At 35.8% G+C, this 18,439-nt stretch overlaps 1 long non-coding RNA gene across 1 annotated transcript; it reads right to left on the bottom strand.

The window, feature by feature from the left end:
- Positions 1-206: 206 nt before the first annotated feature.
- On the bottom strand, positions 207-16,698 carry LOC121034405 (uncharacterized). The gene is made up of 3 exons (XR_005792413.1): positions 16,599-16,698; positions 7,332-7,339; positions 207-217 (listed from the first exon to the last, which is right to left on the bottom strand). It is a non-coding gene; the product is annotated as an uncharacterized LOC121034405 (long non-coding RNA).
- Positions 16,699-18,439: the final 1,741 nt, after the last annotated feature.

Below are 18,439 nucleotides of genomic sequence, written 5' to 3'. Positions count from 1 at the left end.
AGGGCTTAAATATTCACTGAACAGTTAAGACTACTTTATTTTTTCCCAGAACAAAAATAGCTACATACCCAAATAGTTTAACATAGGGCCAAATTTAGGGGTACCTGGGTGGCTCAGTCTGTTAAGCGTCTGACTTCGGCTGAGGTCATGATCTTGTGGTTTGTGAGTCCGAGCCCCGTGTCGGGCTCTGTGCTGACAGCTCAGAGCCTGGAACCTGCTTGGGATTCTGTGTGTCTCTCTCTCTCTGCCCCCCCCCTTGTGCTCTCTCTCTCTCCCTCTGTGTCTCTTAAAAATAAATAAATGTTAAAAAAAATAGGGCCATATTTAGAGAGTAGCAAAAACTCATACCAAAAAAGAGAAATTTTATGTACACATTTAGTAGATAATTATAATGGCCGCATTAAGCAGACCTTTGATTTTATCCAGATACGTTTTAGTGGGATGACCATTGTAGCTGAGGGATTCTTCCATTCTTTTGTAGGTATGAACTATGATTGAGGAGCATTAGGCTATAATCTTCATTGGCTTTAAAGGGTGTTCTATATTTAAGCTGCTTGCAAAATATTTCAAATTAACCTCCATGTCATTTGGACTTAAAGGTCTAATATTAGGACTATCAAACATGGCAGAAAGAAAACATTGGTTACTTTTTCCACTTCCAAACCTTTTTACGCCCTACCTCAGTAAGTGGCATCACTATCCACATAGCTCCTTAAGCCACAACTCTACACAATAGTTTGACTCTTCTCTTCTCTTCTCCCCCACATCCAATCTTAGCAAGTTGTATTCATTCTCCTTCCTATTGGGAGAGGCAATCTTCCATGGGCCCTGAGCATCCTTGAATATTCTTTTTGTAATATCCCTGATTTCTCTTTACTTGGGCAACTTCTCAGGATTATGTTTGCAGCAAGCAACCTTGAGGGATGATGGATTGCCTCCCTTGGATATAAAGCACAGACTTGCTTACTGCTTGCCATGAAAGTGTTGATCCCATGAGCTTAGTGCCTCTCTGCCATAACAATCTAACCACATGTACAGACATCCATGAGTCAAATAAAAAGTTGATAGTCTTTTTAGTGTAAATATTTTCCACTTATACTTTAGATGTATTTGTACTAAAATGGTATAGGTTTTTTTTTTTTTAAACCTGGAATTAAAATTTAACTGGGAACCCTGTCTTTTTTCATTGAAATTTGTATTTAGATAATTGTACATTCACATCAGTTGTAAAAAATGATACAGAGAGATCCTAAATATGTTTTGCATAGTTTCCTCTAAAGGTAACAAAACTACAGTACAATATCACATATCACAGTCAGGATACTGACGTTGACACAACCCACTGATGCTCTTTACCTTTCCTCTGCTGGGTGTGCATTCACTTGTGTGATTGTGTGTCTTTATGTATGCATTTAGTCCCACACAATTTTATTATTATGTTTTACCTGCATCCACCTCCCCAGTCATATTTTTCAACAGTTCCATTACTACAAGGTACCTATGTTACCCTTTAATAACCATGTGGTTGCTGTGTGTTTTTGCTTTATTACCTTTTGCCTTTACTGAACTCACTTATTGTTTCTAGATGTTTTGTTTTGTTTTTATTTTTGTTTTTTGGTTTGTTAGTATTTTTATATGACTATTATCTACAAATAGTTAAATTTCTTTCCATTTTGACCACCTTTAATTTCTTTTTCTTATCTTAGTGCAGTAGCTAGAACACTATACTCAGTAAGAGTATTGTCTTATTCCTGATATTACAGAGAAATAATTCAATTCAGTCTTTCACTATTAAGAAATATGTTACTATAGATTTTGTAGACACATTTATCAAGTTGAATAATTCCCCTCTATTTCTAGTTTTCTGACAGTTTTTCTCATGAATAGATGTTTGATACTGACAAGAGTTTTTTTTCCTGTTGCAATTGATATGATCATTAAATTTTGTTTCTTTAGATTTTTGATGCAGTAGTTTATATTGATCTTTTAATGTTATACCAGCTTTGCCATGCCTTGGTAATAGAATATAATTATTTTTATACTTGATTGAATTTAGTGTGTTAGTATTTTGTTAAGGATTTTTGTATCCAAGATCATAAAATATACTGTTTTCTAGTTTACCTTTTTTGTACTATTACTGATTTTGCTATCAAAATTAGGATAATGCTTGCCTCATAAAATGAGCTGGGAAGTATTCCCTCATTTATTTTCTGTAATAGATTCCATAAAATTTAGTGTTAAGTCTTTCTAAATATTTGTTAAAATTCTTCAGTATAACCATTTGGGCCTAGAGATTTCTTATGAACTTGTTAAATTATGAATTCAGTTTCTTTAGTAGTTTTCAGGCTGTGCAGACACATCTTTCATCTTTATTGAGTTGTGCTAATTTGTGGTTTTAGGAAATTTAGTCCATTTTTTCCTATATTATTAAATTTATGAGTATAAAGTTATTTGTATTTACTTATTCTAAATGACAGCCAAATCTGTAGTGATATCTTCATTTTGTTACTAATGTTGGTGATTTGTGTCTTCTTTTTATTTTTGTCAGTCTTATAAGAGGTTTCTGGATTTCATTGATTTTTTTTTTTAAGTAGCCATTTCTTTTATTCATTTTCTGTGTTGTTTTCTATTTAAATTTTATTTCTACTCATATATTTATTATTTACAAGCCTGTGTTGGTGACATTCAGGTTTGATTCTAGACAACAATAAAGCAAATATCACAATGAAGCGAGTCAAATGAATTTTTGGTTTCTCAGTACAGATAAAGGTTATTGTACATGATACTGTACTCTTTTAAGGGTGCAATAGCATTGCAATGTCTAAAAAATGTATGCACTTGAATTAAAATATTTTATTACTAAAAAGTACGAACCATCATCTGAGCTTTTAGTGAGCCCTAATCACTGATCACAGATAAAAATAATAAAAATAAAATATTTGAAATATTACAAGAATTATGAAAATGTGAGAGATACAAGTTGAACAAATGCTGTTAGAAAAATGTCACCTCTAGTCTTCCTTGATGCAGGGTTGCCACAAACCTTCCATGTGTATCTCTTATAAAGACTTGGAAAATTCATTTCCATTTTAGATCCTTTATCTTCCCACTTTTAAATATCAGTGTCTTTTTTTAAATATGAAATTTATTGTCAAATTGGTTTCCATACAATACCTCATCCCAACAGGTGCCCTCCTCAATGCCCATCACCCACCCTTCACTCCCTCCCACCCCCAATCAGCCCTCAGTTTATTCTCAATTTTTAAGAGTCTCTTATGGTTTGGCTCTCTCCCTCTCTTTTTTTTCCCTTCCCCTCCCCCATGGTCTTCTCTTAAGTTTCTCAGGATCCACATAAGAGTGAAAACATAGGGTATCTGTCTTTCTCTGTATGACTTATTTCACTTAGCATAACACTCTCCAGTCCATCCACGTTGCTACAAAAGGCCATATTTCATTCTTTCTCATTGCCACGTAGTACTCCATTGTGTATATAAACCACAATTTCTTTATCCATTCATCAGTTGATAGACATTTAGGCTCTTTCCATAATTTGGGTATTGTTGAAAATGCCATTATAAACATTGGGGTACAAGTGCCCCTATGCATCAGCACTTCTGTATCCTTTGGGTAAATTCCTAGCAGTGCTATTGCTGGGTCATAGGGTAGATCTATTTTTAATTTTTTGATGAACATCCACACTGTAAATATCATTGTCTTGAGTGTCACATTGTGTTACAATTGGGTGTTAATTATCCAATATGGCTGATAAAACTCATAGGAAAATGATAGTCTATTGTCTGTTGTACCCATATTTCTGCTGTTTTTATTATGTATTGTTCCTGATGCTCCAGGATTCTTTTTTCTTTGTTTATTTATTTGTTTTGATAGAGTGAGACAGCACACATGCATGAGCAGGGGTGGGGCAGAAAGAGAGGGAGAGAGAGAACCTCAACCAGGCTCCCAGCTGTCAGCGCAGAGCCTGAGATGAGGCTAGAATCTCAAGAACCGTGAGATCATGACCTGAGCTGAGATCGAGAGTCAGATATTTAACCAACTCAGCCACTCAGGCTCAATTTTCTTTATCATTTCCTTTCTGTTGAAGATATTCTTTTAGCCAGTCCTAAAGGATGGCTCTGCCAACAACAAATTTTGTTATTTTTCTTTTGTCTGAGGATGTCTTTTTTTCCTCTTAATTTCTAAAGGTTACTTTTGCCAGATATAGAATTCACTTTTGATGGTTCTTTCTTTGAACACTTGAAACATATTGTAAAACTTTATCCTGGCTTCCATAGTTTCAAATGAGAAATATGCTGCTATTTGATTAGTGTTCCTTAGGATAATACACGGTTTCTCTTTGGCTGCTTTCAGCATTTCTTGTCTTTAGTCTTCCGATGTGTAATTATGATCTATTTTATTGTAGATATCTTTGGACTTACCTTGTTTGGAATTTGATCACTTCCTTGAATTTGTAGATTTGTGTCTTTCATCACATTTGGGATGCTTTCAGTCATTAATTCTTTGACTATCCTTTTAGTCCACTTTCTTTCTCCTCTCCTTCTGCGATTATAATGATACAAATGTTGGGTCCTTTGTTACAGTCACACAGACTTTGGAGGCTCTGTTTATTTTATTTTATTTTGTTTTATTTTATATTTAAGTTTATTTCTTTTGAGAAAGGTGGGGGAGAGAGAGAGAGAGTGAGCAAGTGGGGGAGGACAGAGAGAGAGAGAGGGAGAGAGAGAATCCCAGCAGGCTCTGCACTGTCAGTGTCAAGCTGGTTGTGGCACTCGAGCAAACTCACAAACCTGAGATCATGACCTGAGCCGAAGTCAGATGCTTAACTGACTGAACCACCTGGGTGCCCCTAATTTTTTTCTGGTGTATTTTTTCAGTCTGTTAAGATTGTGTAAACTCTGTTTGTCTTTCTGCAGTTCACCAATATGTACTCTTTTATCTCTACTCTTCAATGCATCCAGCAGTGTTTTATTGCTATTTTATATTTCATTTGTGTAACATTAATTTGGTTCTTTTTTTATAGCTTTGGACAAATCACAAAACTACTTCTGCTGCATTTTTTTCTTTATAAAATAAGGCTTTGAATAAAGCAATCCTTAAAATTCCTCCAGTATGGTACCTTAGATCAGCCTGACATAAAAATATTGTAGTTGGGTAATTAAGTGAGGCTTAATTTTACTCTCACATTTTATTTTGAAAAAAATTCAAATCTAAGGAACAGTGGAAAAAATAGCACAATGACTATTCATATACACTTTACAAATATTAACCATTTCTTATTATTTTGCTACATTGTTTTATGTGATTCTTTGTGTGTGTAATGTCCATCTATCTATTTATTTGTACATAAATTTTATTTTTTTTCTGTAACATTTTAAAGTACATTGAAGGCATTATACCACTTTTCCCCTAAATACTTCAGTATGTATCACTTAGGAACAACTTGAAAGAAGGAGGCATCTCTTCTTGAAAGCGTGATGTTAGGAAAAAAGAGTAAGCAAGAGTTAAATCCATGGGCCTATAGAAGTGAATGACAATCAAAATGGAATGAATATAAAACAAAATCCAAGGAGATTTTCTAGAACTAAGAGTGGAATCTATATATTAAAACAGACAAAATGTCGTGCACAAGGGAAAACTACCACAGAAGCAACACCCCCAAGACGTCTCCAAGCTAAACATTTACATTGTAAAGACAAGGAAGAAAGCTTCGGGAGTCCAGATCAAAACACTAAGTACCTTACAAAGTAAAGAAAATCTTGTCACTAACGGATTTCTCAATGGATACAGAGCAAAGCAGTAGAGGAACATTTTTTAAAATAAGGAAAAGAAGGTGGAGGACAAAAAAAAATTTTTTTTATCTACTCAAGTCATCCATCAGGTACCAAAACTATACAGAAGAAACAAACAGTTTTAAACATGCATAAATTTGGAGTTGTGTTATTAGTTATTTACTTCTTAATTTTACAAGTTTTTTTGTTTGTTTTTATGAAGGAGGTTTTAAAAGCCTTGGATACTAGGGAAACACACTAATATTTATTGCTATCTATTATGACATATATATCTCCTTCTGCGAGCAGATATGTTATATATATATATAACAACTTTGAGTTAGTTTTAGTTACATTTACTTTATAATGAAGAAACTGATACAAAAATTGTTTGACCAATGTGAATCAGGGAGTATGTGCCAAAGCCAGGACTCAAAACATTGATCTTTTCCTTTCACTGTTTTCTTTCACTCTAAAACATTGAACTTCTATATCATGCTCACTATAATCATTGTTTACTGTATATGCAACTATAGTTTTGTGTTGTTATTGTTTAATTAACAGAAGAAATGATCCTCCTTATTCCTTTATTTAATACTTTTTCTCTAACTGGTAAAGCTATTCATAATCCTCCTCAGCTGACAAGTAGTTCTACTATTTTTGCAGTAGCTTGCGTTCAGAATACAATTAAAAGCATAGTGATTTAATTAAAGTCTTGAAAACAATCAATTTGAAAATACGATGGTTTTACATGCTCAAATTTCCTCCCTCAGAACCAATCATATCTGATAATAAAGACAAGACCTGAAAATCCTGAAACTTAGCTTTCAAACATTCATTGAGTCTGTTTTTGAATACATGTAAAATAAGCAATACTTTCAATATAAGTACTATCCCCAATAGGAAATTAGCAGAGCATATTAGATTACAAATTTTAATAAACTGGTATTAGCATTATCACTTTGAAGCAGAGGACAAAAAGATCATTTGGTGCTATTTCTGAGATGATAGTGTCTTATCAGCTTCTGTGACAAACCACTCTCAAGTATCTAGTGCCCATGCTAATTAGTTTGTAGCCTACCAGCCATGTGTCTACACAAAAGACAACGTAGCCACTCAAAAATGTTCCCTCTTTCTCATAAAAGTCAAATACAAGCAATTCTTATTCAGCATAGTTGCTAATGCAGGGAAACATAATGGTGTCTGGATTCCCGAAGACAAGAGAAATATATCACCTAATTAAATCCCACACATTGTTTGAAAGTTGGCATAAGTCTTTGTGTATGACTTCAGAGTTTCTGAAGCACAGATTCACCTTACTAAACAAATAAATGGAGTAAACAGGTCCCAAGAAACAGTTGGAATGTTTCAAAATTTCCATTCAGCTGTAGACTTTGTACCAGTGATAACATAGTAAGACTTAGCATGGTCAATATATATTTTTAGCTGAACTGCCATTTCTGTTCCTGGAACAATTTTTTTAGCAGTTCATAACTAGGACATATTAATTTTCACCATCCCACAACTTGACAGAAATTGTCAGACCGAATGTACTTTGAAGAATACAACAGATCTACTTTGGTTCATAGACAATTTTAAAATATCACATTTCCTAGGTCTCTCCCCCGATCTCTCTTCCTAAATGGAGGACAGGATTTTAGATGATTTGGGCATTGCTTTTATTCTTTTAATCTTAATAATACTATTTATTTTATCACCTTCTCTTTTGATTTTGGTAAAACATCAAACTCTTCTTCAGATGGGAGAATTTGAAGGGGTTATGAGGTCAGCCTCATAATTTTGATGTAAGAATTAGGGGGATAATGCCACAGGGCAGGTGCCCAGAACAGTGTCTGGTAGATTGCAAGCCCTCCATTCACATGAGTTTTTAGTAGAGATCAGAAAAGTGAACTAGAAAGCCTTTTAAAACTTTTGTGTGTCAGATCAGCTTTATCCCAACCCATGGAAGAAGGATCAGATAAAGGTGAAATACACTAAAATAAGTAGATTATGGTTGAGTGAGAGAAGATAAAAAGGAGTCTCATAAATATACTTTAAAAATGCATTATATTCCCTTAAAACCACTGTGGTATGCCTTTGTATTTTAAAGAAATTAGTGGTGGAGGGCACCTGGGTTGCTCAGTTGAACATTAGACTCTTGATTTCAGCTCAAGTCATGGGTCCTGGGACTGAGCCCTGCGTCAGGCTCCATGCTCAGTGTGGAACCTGCTCAAGATTCTCTCTCTCTTAAATACAGAGAACAAACTGAGCATTGATGGTGGGCGGGGGCGGGGGGAGAAGGGAAAATGGGTGATGGGCATTGAGGAGGGCACTTGTTGGGAGGAGCCCTGGTTTTGTATCTAAGCTATGAATCATGGGAATCTACTCCCGAAGTGGAAAGCACATGTATACACCGTATGTTAGCTAACTTGAGAATAAATTATATTAAAAAAAAGATTCTCTCACCCACTTCCCTTTCCATCTCCCCTCTCTTTCTCTAAAATAAAAACGAAAAGAAACTAGTAAAGACTATATTTGTTGTACTGCAAACTACCCTGTAAAGATACTTCTGTGCAACTTCATAAAGTGTTTTAAAAGTTGCATATTTAAATTAAAATCTACAGACACAGTTCATGAAATTATAGTGCTAGTGAAATCTCATCATTTGCATTTTAGAAATTTAGATCCGCTGTAAGAAGTTCTTGAAAGAGCTTGAGGAGACATGTAGTCACTAAATAAATCATTGGGACTCTAGTATCCTTTTTAGCCCACAGACCAACCCTGGCAGTTGATAATGTGAATTTCAAAAATTTTCCCTGGCCTTCTGTGAGCTTATTTTTTTTGTTTGGTCTGTGAATATTTTAGTAAGGATTCATTTTAAAAGTAATCCTGGCCCTTGTTTTTGCTTTGCAATGTTTGAGAAAATGACTAGAGGAGCTTTAATGCTGTCTTGTTCATCAGTGTGAATCAGATAAAAGATTAAAAACAATACCTGGAGCATAGCTCTCAACTTGGGTTTCTGTCTGTTGAATTTTAATTCCATGGTGAGATTCTTGTTCAGACAGAAGGTAAATAAATAAATAAGTTCATAAATTCCACTGATTTCAACAGGCTCTGTCACTGGGGATGCATTATTTTTAAACCAAAACATCATCAGTGTTTTACATGATTGCATTAGAGACTCCAGCCCTCCATGATTACTTTTCAAGGCTAGCCCCACCTGTTTACCATACAGAGGCTTTGAACATGAATAGGGGAAGCCAAGAGAAAAGTTGGTGAGCAGCGTCACCAGACAATTGGTTGGTAAGGATACGACACATGACATGGCACATTTTGCCTTCACAAGACTTTCAGATGTGTTAGCAAGTACGACTGGCTTCCACTTCCCCATCTTCTGTTTTGTTTTCTACTTTGGGAGACAAAATGGTGGGTTTGGGAATGAGGTGCAGGCCATGGAATGTGGAAATGTATGCAACTCTTGGTCTGCAAGTGCCAGTTTTTTGCCTTTAGAGTGTGTCAGAATTCATGAAATGACTGTCTTTATTCCTCACCTGGCTGGGGAGCAGAGGAGTGTGGCACTAACACCTGTCAAGGAAATTACAGGTGCAAATAATTATTGGGTTGGGGGCATTAAGGAGAAACAGAAACATTTATGCACATTTTTAGTCTAATGTGATGATAGTCTCAGGTTTCTGGACCCTTGCCAGGCCAATTGCCTGAGTTGTAAAAACTGAGGCACCCACGTTTTAAAAGTGAAGCCTCTCCTGTGTTAGGCTTGTTGATTGGCTCGGTGTGAAAGGGGTGTAGGATAAAGGATATGGCTTTTTTAGAAGGATGTTTCATAAATTTTACTACAAAAGCTTAATTTTTTTTTCAACGTTTATTTATTTTTGGGACAGAGAGAGACAGAGCATGAATGGGGGAGGGGCAGAGAGAGAGGGAGACACAGAATCGGAAACAGGCTCCAGTCTCTGAGCCATCAGCCCAGAGCCTGACGCGGGGCTCGAACTCAACGGACCGCGAGATCGTGACCTGGCTGAAGTCGGACGCTTAACCGACTGCGCCACACAGGCGCCCCAAAAGCTTAATTTTTGAAATAGTACTATTTCAGGTTTATAGCCTTTATTCTGGTTTCTGCTGTCAAAATTTGGCATATATTCAAGATTTACTTAAACAGCCTTGAAATATTTACTGGATGTCTCCTTTTAGATGTCACAGATACAACTATGAATAAGGAAAACATGACCCCTTCTCTCATAGTGCAGTCCAGAAAGTTCTGTATCTGTACACCGATGACGTATGTGTATTAATAGTCATGAAAGACATCAAAGGGATTAGGCAATTGGGGACATACTATGGTTTTGGGGAGAAATATCAGGAAAATATTCCCTAAAGGAGTGGATTTTAAGATGAAGATTAATAGATGAGTTGGCCAGATGAAGAGTGATAAAGAATATTTCAAACACAGGCAATACTTACTACAAAAGCCCTTAGATAAGGAGGAACTTGCCACATAAGAAATGAAGAAAGGTCAGTTTGGAGTAAGTCAAAATAAATGAGAGAGAAGTTGGCTCAACTGGAAGCTAGATGAGGGCAGAGTTCAGTTTGTCTAGGACTTTGTAGGTTCTGGTAAGGAACTAATCTTGATTCTAAGAAAATTAGTAATCACTGGGAAAAGTAAGCATGGACGTTTTAAGAGCAGTTTCATGCATTAACAGATCTGAACACCTACTAGGTACCAGTCATAATGTTGGTAATTGGGGTACAAGGTCAATGTGAGATGGTCCCTGTCTTTTAGGAGCTTATCACTTTAAATGGGAAACAAAGAAGAAAATCTCAATTGCAATAAATAGATTTAGGTTTGAAAGGAAGTATGAACCAAGTGTTACTAGAGATAGGAGAAGAAGCAAAAACAGGTCTTTAACTCAGCCTTTGAGTATGTAGAGATGTGTCTACAGAAGATGGTATTTAATTCAAGTCTGGAAGAACTTAAAGGAGTTAGCTACATGAACCAAGAGTCCCAAGAGCCTTTCAGATAAAGAGAAAACATCCTAACCTTAAGAATTACCTGTAGATTTAAGAATAGCTAGAGGGCCTACTGGGTGGCTCAGTCGGTTAAATGCCTGACCCTTCGTTTTGGCTTAGGTCATGATCTTAAGGTTCATGAGTTCTAGCCCCACATCAGGCTATGCACTGGCAGTGTAGAGCCTGCTTGGTATTCTCTCTCCCTCTCTCTCTGTCCCTCCTCAGTTTGTGCTCTCTCTCTCAAAATAATTTTAAAAAAGAAGAAGAATAGATAGAGAAAAGGATGTGGGTAGGAATAAGGCAGGAAATGTGACTGGAAAGGTTTATGTAGCATACCTTTACCCTCTTAAGAAGTGAGAGCTTTGATGAGATTTGTATGAGATTGTATGTTCCAATTTTTGTGACTACTCACCAAAGACAATTTCAAACTTTGCCTTTGAAGGAAAAAAAAAAAAAACCATGAAATGGGCCAGTCCCAGTACTACAGGTTACAGTCCTAACCATCTCTGTCACTCTTCAAAAGCATACAAGAATTATACGTATTCAACAAAATGTTAATTTATGCTTCAGGAAAAAGAACAGAGGAATATATACCTTTAGGTGATCTATTTTTGCATTTTGGATCTGAGTTTTGCATCAACCTGAAAAATGGGATACGTTTTCAAAAAAGACATCAAATACTCAACGGAGAGAAAGAAAAAGGTCCCTATTTATCATGTTCCTGCAATCACCGCTGAGTGATGTATTGTGATTACAACTTTTTTTTAATTGGCAGGCTTCTGGGATGCTACAGGAATTGGTGACAAGATGATGGATCAGTTTCTCCACATTGGCTGGTTGATCCAACAAACCTAAAGCAGATATTGACATTTGTCATTCAACATTGGAGCCATACAGACTCCTCTGCTGATTAGTCAAATACTTCACCTCCCTTTAATTAATGTTTTAAGAGAAGAGCCTCACAGAGAGGCTCAAGGGAGAAAACTTTTACAATATAATGGAAAGGAAAGGTTACACAATACCAGTTGAATAAGAAGAAGTGAGCGTGGGGGAAAAGGAAGAAATCAATGACAATGTTTGAACAGCTTAACCCTGTTGGCCCTTGCATGTTAATAGTTTATTTATGCATCACTTTGCCAGTGAGAAGAAATTAGTATGATTAACATTTTCTGTTTATTGACTGCTCATCACAAATTGGGAAAAATGTTTACACGTATTTTTGTTTATTACTTTGAAAAATCATTGACAAGAAAGGTCAGGAGAAGAACTCCTCTAAACTCAAAAAACTTTATTCTAAAGAAAAAAACAGTATAAATGAACAGAAATGTATTTTTCATTGTGCTGTGAAGAAAAAGGGAAACTATGTTATTTCCAGAGAAAAGCCTTTTAAAATAGGTGGTTAGAAAACAGCTTTGAAGTTTGACATGATTCTAATCTCATTCTTTAACTAATAGTCCAGAATTTTCAAAGAGTCCTTATGATGTTGGCAGAAAATTTTTACTCCCTCTATGCCTCCCCCTCCCCTGATCATTTCCAAGTTTCCTTCACCTTGCAACTCCAAACATGCTCTGTGTGGGAAGAGAGCTGCAAGCTAATCCTGTAATAGAGAGAGTGAAACAGAGATACTTAAGGAAGAATCCGGAAAGGGTTTGCAACCATCTGATATGAGTTCATTCCTTGGTGAGTTACAGATAGAAACCACACCAGGTAGAGTTGTCACACAAAGTAAAGTTTATTTGAGGAAATAAGTTCATGAGGAATAACTTCCAAAGCCAAGATTCCCCAAACAAAGGGTAAATGGGTTCCTTTTATTTGGAGTTAGGATGAATACGTAGATAGGGAAGCTTTGTCACCAAATGCAGAGGCCGGCATAAGTCTGTGCATGCTCCTTAAGGAAACGTGCCTACACATATGTGTATGTTATGTGAATGAGGCTTGTGCGCCTCCTTGGATGGAGGTTTTGAGGTTACGATGAGGTAAAGGTAACTGTCAGTCATGGTCCATCTGTGCAGGACTGAATTGAAGGCTGAGCGCAAACTGGTTTCAGTGGTCTGGGGTGCCTGGAGCTCTTCCTCAGGGCAGGTATTATTGTTTGACTAGGTTTCAAGCTGGGGATGCTATGCCCACTGGGTCTTTTGCCTGAGTTAACAGGTAAGCTGCAGAGAAGAACTTTCGGACAATTGTGAAACAAAGGTTGGTTAGTACAAGCAGGTGGGCCGTAAAGGTCAAGTCTTGAGATCCAGCTGACAGGTTTAGATTTCTACTTTAAGTATCATAAAAATTTACAACTAAAGTTTAGGTCTTATTTGGGGAAAATGAATGTTGGGTTCTAAGTCTTATGAAAAACAAATCCACAGATAACTTGGATGTATTGACAACCACAGGAACAGGGACCTAAGGTAGGATCCCAAACCTGGGATGGATTTGCAATTGGCCTGTCTTGATTTTGGCAAACTGAAAGAAATGTAGACTCTGGAGAGATACAGATTTAGATTTGAATCTTAAATCTCTTACTTTCTAATAAGTAAACTCAGGCAAGACTTAGAAACTTGAAGTACCCTGAAGATTTTGTGAAGTTAAAAAAAAAAAATCTTGCCTTCTCTTTTTCTATTTGTCTGTCATCTACCTATCATGTATCTAAACACATGTGAATTGTTTCTCTTCACCTTCCCCATTACCTGGCCCTTCTATTGATCATTTTGAGACTTGTAGAGCAAAGAAAGATCATGATACTTCCTATTGTTTCTAATTAAGCCTCCAACTTTCAAGAAATGTCATATTCTTTATTCTTAAGGGTTTTTTAGATTTGGAAGTGACATTGTTAAACAATCAATGCTTAGCATTCACAAGATGGAATGAAGACAGTGTTACCTCTTTAGGAAAATATTTAAGAAGAGTTTCTTGTGGTATAAAACCATGTTTTTTTCCTAGGAAAGAACCACAAATCTCCTCTAATTGTAGGATATGCTTTTCTGAAATCTAGTCCTTATCAGAATAAATGTGAATGTCTGACATTTTTGATTCTCTGAAATTAAAGAGGATCCTGTGAAACAAAAATTTTACTGAGAAACCAATTTGGGAAGAAAAGTCAATATGAACAGAGGTTTACTCAGATTTCATTGTTTCAAATATACTGAAAAGAGCCCTAAAATCAATTGTATGCAGTTATATTTAAGTGTAATTTTCATTTTATCAAAGAAATATGCATATTCACATACATTTTTAAAAAGTCAAGTGATAGTACAAAACTTATAGTAAAAAGTATCACACATCCCATTTTCAAGGGCATTTCTTTTTTTACTTTCCTGTTATTTATACTCCTATTACTAAATAACAGCATAATGCTATTTCTTGATTTTCAATTTTAGCTTTTATTTGTTGATTTTCTATTGTAGAGAATTAGAATTTAAATATTTTTATGATGCTTATATACATTTAAACACTTTCACTTTCCCTGTTCTATCAAAACAAATGTGCCACTATTTTGGCTCAATCAATATTTAGTGTTAACCTTATTATAACTAGGGAAGTCATAAACAGAGGAGCTACACGGTATATTATGATTACACAGTTTTTCATGTACACTTGTTTCCCTTGATATTAACTATGGTCTATGCACACACACACCACACTTTTCTTTACATTGGCTTTTGATTCTGGCAACTCAAACTCTCACGTATCTTTCAAAATCCATATTACATAGAGTAAATAGCCTTTTATTGTGTAAGACTTTGCAGGTGCAAATAAAAAAAAAATAGGAAGGCTAGCTTAAAGATTATCTCAAACTATATTCTTATATTTAATCTTCTATTTTGCAGTGGTGGCATCAAATTCAGACTTGGGGTACAGTGAAAGCTTTCCCTGATTACAACCAATTCCTTCCTTGTTCTTTAATATGGAAAACCAGTGTTTTTTGTTTGTTTGTTTTGTTTTGTTTTGTTATAATATTGATATAGAAGTCTATGGAATATAGTCTTCAACCCTGTTTTCCAGTGATCCAACTTCTTAAGCCAGACGCCTTCTCTTAAATTTCTACTATGTAGAAATTCTAGAATTCTCACTGATGCTTCAGGGTTTGAATGTAGCCTATTTCCTTTTGTAATTCCATAATTTAGATTTGAGAAAGAGGTAGTGATTATCTGTGGCAATTTAAGAACAGACATAAATGGAGCAGGATCCAGGATGCGACTTAGAGGAACTCAGGAGTTCAGCAACAGTTGATGCAGAGAAGTCAAAAGTCACAGCAGGGCAACCCAATTTTTATTGCCTAGAGATTTAGATCTTTTGTCTCTGTCCTCACTATTTACATACAACCCATCACCTGAAAGTTTTAATCGGTTGCTATACAGTCCAGACCTACTGAATTAGACCTACTCAAATTTCAAAAGCACTGGTCCTGTTGGGTAGCTGAACCTGGTAGAGAGCTAATGGTATTCAGTTGTGTCTCTTTATCCAGGTTAGTCAGAAAAAGGCTTGGCATTACAGAAAAGAACGGAAAGATACTAAACAAAACTGGGAATATCCAGGCAAAAGGAAAATAGATGCGTATTAAACTAGCATAGTTTTGGAATGGCAATAAACTCATTATGACTTAAGAGTAGAGTGCAGATTTAGGGTAAGGCTGAAGGTGTAAGCAAGGCAGAAATGATGGAGGATATAAGATGCGTTACTGAGGACTTTAAATTTTATCCTGCAGAAAATTGGGTATCCTTTGGAATGTGTTAAGAAGCATAGTTATATAATCCATGTTTCATTTTAGGCAGACTAATACGTCTACACTGCAGAAGTTATTTTGGAGTTGGGAAGGAGAGTGGAGAAAGAGACTAGCTGAGAGATCTTGCCACTGTCCCAGAAAGTTGATGAAGATCTGAGTTAAAACAGCAATAATAGGAACTGAGAAGATGAGGTACATTGGGGCCAAAATAAGGCTGTAAAATGTTGGACTTGTATGGCTTAATGACAGAAGTAATTGGGCAATACAGTTGATCTTAGGAAAAGTAAGTCATATGATTCTAGTTTAATTCTCTGATTAGTATAGTAAGCTAATTTATTTTGTAGTATAATGGGCTTCATTGTTTTCCCCCAAAATACATGTTCTGTAAGGATATTACAAAAATTGCCTCAACTACCAGGGACATTGCAGGGATAATGAAATAGCATACAATGGCATGGTTTTGTAGGGAGCTCTGTCAACTGGATGCTCAACATCTAGTCCCTTTTTTGTTCTTCCTAAAGAAATTCCACTTCTATGCAACTGTTAATCCTTCTCCTGTGTAGCCCCTGTGACTCAGGGGATGCTGAAGCCCTCCCAACTCTGGGCATAAATTCTAATTAATTCAGTGAATGCATGGCACTTGCCTGGTGATTCTTATTGATCATGGTGTGGACATGTGGCCTAAACTGGACAAATCAAATTAGATGGAAGAATTTATATTCCGCATTGACGGGAACTCTTTTGCCTTCCCTCCTCCATTCATCCATTAGCCTCTCCCTCTAGCTTTCATCTGATGTGAAAACAAAGCATAGGATTTCCTATTTTCTACTGGTAGCCATCTGTTACTAGGAGGGAAACTAGACTGAAGATGAAACATTGTATGAATGGTTTAGCATATACATGAACACAACCTAGCTCCTTACTGATATTTCTGAGCTACTGAGTCAAGCAACTCTGAAGTTGGCCTTAGTTATGGACTCCCTGTTATATGAGATAATAAATGTTGTGTTTGTTTAAGCCAAAGAGAAAAAGAAAAAAAAAGCTATGTTTCAGTCCTCACTAGTACCTATAACCTTATTTGGAAATGGGGTTTTTATAGATGCAATTAGTTGAAATGAGGTCATACTAGATTAGGGTGGGCCCTGATCCAATGACTAGAGTCCTTAAGAAAAGAGGAGAGGACAGAAAAAGACAAAAAGCAAAGGCCATATGACGACAGAGGCAGAAAATAGAGTTGTAAAGCTGTGAAGCAAGGAACACCAGGAGCCCACCAGAAGTTATATGAAGGAGGAAAAAAGAAAGGAAAAAAGATCTTACCCTGGACCCTGGAGAAGGAGCAGGGCCCTGCCAACACCTTGAATCCAGGCTTCTGGACTCCAGAACTGGGAGAAATAATTTCTGTTTTGTTAAGCCACCTAGTTTGCGGTAATTTGTTTGTTTGATTTTCCCCATGCAAACTTTGTTTTTTCATATGTACATTTTTTTTTAAATTGTCAAGTTAGCTAACATACAGTGTAATCTTGTCTTCAGGAGGAGATTCCATGATTCATCACTTACATACAACACCCAGTGCTCACATCAACCCCCCTCAATGCCCATCACCCAATTTCCCCACCCCATGAAACCTCAATTTGTTCTCTGTATTTAAGAGTCTAGTTTGTGGTAATTTCTTATGACAGCCCTAGAAATTACTACCCCAAATTTTGAAAGCATCGTTTTATAAATTTTTCTCATTAATGTAAGAATAATCTAGAGCTTATAATTCTTATTCCCTTCCCCCTCTCCTTATAGCTAAAAAAGAGCAAGATGAGGATTTTCTATTTTAAATTATTTAATCTTTCATTGTGAGTGAGGAGGGATGTAAGTAGTTTTAGTTTTATACCCTCAGGCTAGAATGTTGGTATGGTTGGAGAACAAAACAACATGGTATTTTCAGGTACAGGGTGTCAAACAATAAGGCATGTTTCAGTTTTACCAAATAGAAGTTCTTCTAGTAATGTTAACAAAGAGAAAATAAATTAATTAAAAAATAACCAACTTCCTGCAATGTGATAAGTAAGATTTTTATCTATATGCTGAATCAAATAATTTGAGAAATATTACAAGTTCGAAGATTAACATTTTACAGTTTGCTTGATTGATCTGTAAAGCCGGTTAAAAAATGAATTGTTATTATTACCTTTTATAGTCAGGTACTTCATACACAGTCTGCATTATTTGATTCTTTAAATTAAATTTACCATGTCAATGAAGAGTGACCTCTAGAATATCTTTAAATTGCTGTAATTTGCATAGGCTTACACTTTTACTTTCTGATTGAAAGCCCTATGGATTCCTTTTTTATCTCATCCTGTTTTATTCATTACAGTTTCACATTTCTTCATTTGTTTGCAGTATGCAAAAAGCCATTTTTTTTGTCATTTTTATAAGGAGGCAGAGTTGTGCCTCTTGAATCCTGTTATTGATTTTTCTGTGAATTTGTACAATTCTATTTAGATATAATTGTTTCCTATTATACTGGGGCTTGATTTTCTTGCTTTGGGGAAGAAAAGACTAGAAGTGTTCCCTGGTCAGTGAAAATGTTTATATTGAAAGAATGGGATACTAGCACATATGCATTGAATTTAGCATACCACTTATATAATAGATGTCTGTATGGGCATATAGACATTTGGATCTAGAGGTATGTTTAGTGATAATGTATGCTAAGCATGAACAAAAGCATATATTCATTTTTGTGTAGTTACGTTAAATGTAGAGTTAGAATATACAAATTTTAATTTTTGCTAGGAGAGTAAACTAGGAAGGCTTGCTGACAATTGCTCCTTCCCCCATGGAAATCAACTTGGAAAAATTATAGATGTGAGAGAGTAAAACATGGGCTATAGGAACGAAATCCCCATAGGGGTGGCTG

Source organism: Herpailurus yagouaroundi, unplaced genomic scaffold (assembly GCF_014898765.1).
Source record: "Herpailurus yagouaroundi ecotype Mexico unplaced genomic scaffold, PumYag 160, whole genome shotgun sequence".
In the NCBI taxonomy this organism is placed as follows: domain Eukaryota; kingdom Metazoa; phylum Chordata; class Mammalia; order Carnivora; family Felidae; genus Herpailurus; species Herpailurus yagouaroundi.
Note: the sequence above shows the minus strand (reverse complement) of the source record. Positions and strands in the feature narration are given on the sequence as shown.